Here is a 2,500-nt window from a genome sequence, read left to right on the forward strand (position 1 = left end):
AAGCAAATGCAATACAAACTGATCAAGTACATTAAAGAACGCTACGTACCAGGACTTCTTTCCAAGAATGGTGTCCGCGACGGGAGGGCAAGCGTCCTTCCCAGGTTTTCCTAGTAAACCTTGTATGGTAAACATACCCAAGCGTGTCTGTAAGCACGCAACGAAAGTCACGAACGGGCACATACCTAGGGAATGTACTCTACGTACTTGGACTTTTGTCCAAGAATGGTGTCCGCGACGGTCGGGCACTGCGACGCAATAACCAAATCCTAGGATTGTAACTTTAGTGTGCACAAACATAAACATTAACGCGTTCGCTCGGGCTGCGCCGTCCGTGTTGAACACAAATGTGGGTGATTATATGCGTGGAGGGACAAAAACATACGAGGAGGAGACAGTTTTCTGCACGATGTGCACAGAGCTCATTTCGTCGTCCCGGGCGAATGGAAAACACAAACATCGCAAGTATCGTTCTAGGTTTCTGTCTATAAAAGGGCAGGCCAAAAGGTGACCGGTTGAGATAAGCATTTTAAGCATACAAACACTTTATTGGAACTTTTGATACAAAACAAGGTACGTACATGTAGGTTGTACCAACATGGACATCTATGAACGCGTACGCTCGGGCTGCGCCTCCGTCTTGTACTTTCCCTGATCGGTACACAGTTTTGGACTGCTATTCCGACCGGCAACTTGTACCAACATATTATGAACGCGTAAGTAGTGTACTTTCCCGATCGGTACACAATGTTGGTGCACGGCATAAGAAAAGAGCTAAAATGGTCAAACTCAATCCATTTCAACAATAGATAGTCGATAGTAGCTGTGCCGATGAAGTAGGGCACGATGCAAGTTAATGTTGTTTAATGAATAACATGTCCGCCATACATTTCAGTACAAAATGCTCGGTCAGACCAAAGTGCTATATCTTGAATACTAAACGTCGGACTGGGTTGTAGAACAATTTTAAGTTCGTCTAATGATTCTACATCCGATTCTGGATAGCGGTTTTTGACCACTTTTCAATATTTTGTGACACCCCGAACCTAGGGGCAGCTCCTAGCTTTTTCAAAAATGTGCACCGAACGGGCCGGAGAGCTCGTGTGGCTCAAAACATGTTTTCGCTAAAACACCTCAAAACGTGTAAGGAACGCACCCTAGCTCTTGTTTTTCAAAAGTTATGGCCATTTAAAGTCAGACGGGTTTTTGCTTCAAAATAGCAATTTTACCCGTCCCTATGGCCATGCTTTAAATTTTCACGAAAATGCCAGGTCAGACCTAGGGCGGGCCATATCTTGAATACTAAACGTCGCAGACATTGGTCGTAGAACAATTTTAAGTTCGTCTAATGATTCTACATCCGATTCTGGATAGCGGTTTTTGACCACTTTTCAATATTTTGTGACACCCCGAACCTAGGGGCAGCTCCTAGCTTTTTCAAAAATGTGCACCGAACGGGCCGGAGAGCTCGTGTGGCTCAAAACATGTTTTTCGCTAAAACACCTCAAAACGTGTAAGAACGCACCCTAGCTCTTGTTTTTCAAAAGTTATGGCCATTTAAAGTCAGACGGGTTTTGCTTCAAAATAGCAATTTTACCCGTCCCTATGGCCATGCTTTAAATTTTCACGAAAATGCCAGGTCAGACCTAGGGCGGGCCATATCTTGAATACTAAACGTCGCAGACATTGGTCGTAGAACAATTTTAAGTTCGTCTAATGATTCTACATCCGATTCTGGATAGCGGTTTTTGACCACTTTTCAATATTTTGTGACACCCCGAACCTAGGGGCAGCTCCTAGCTTTTTCAAAAATGTGCACCGAACGGGCCGGAGAGCTCGTGTGGCTCAAAACATGTTTTTCGCTAAAACACCTCAAAACGTGTAAAGAACGCAACCTAGCTCTTGTTTTTCAAAAGTTATGGCCATTTAAAGTCAGACGGGTTTTGCTTCAAAATAGCTATTTTACCCGTCCCTATGGCCATGCTTTAAATTTTCACGAAAATGCCAGGTCAGACCTAGGGCGGGCCATATCTTGAATACTAAACGTCGCAGACATTGGTCGTAGAACAATTTTAAGTTCGTCTAATGATTCTACATCCGATTCTGGATAGCGGTTTTTGACCACTTTTCAATATTTTGTGACACCCCGAACCTAGGGGCAGCTCCTAGCTTTTTCAAAAATGTGCACCGAACGGGCCGGAGAGCTCGTGTGGCTCAAAACATGTTTTTCGCTAAAACACCTCAAAACGTGTAAGGAACGCACCTAGATGATGAAAAGTGCAATCAGAATGTCAATCGACAACTTTGTTGGGGGTACCATTTTACTCTACGGGCCAGTAGCTTAGGCGCGCCAACAGCGCTTTCCTTTCGGGTTCCCATTTTTTGCCCTCCTGGGATTATGATCATTTGTTCATTGCCTACTATAGGGAGGGTACCTTGCTACGAGGTCAAACATGAAGATTGCACCAAATCGTAGTTTTACCTCTATTTAGTCGTAGGA

This window comes from Anopheles arabiensis (assembly GCF_016920715.1).
Source record: "Anopheles arabiensis isolate DONGOLA chromosome X unlocalized genomic scaffold, AaraD3 X_pericentromeric_contig0029, whole genome shotgun sequence".
NCBI lineage: Eukaryota > Metazoa > Arthropoda > Insecta > Diptera > Culicidae > Anopheles > Anopheles arabiensis.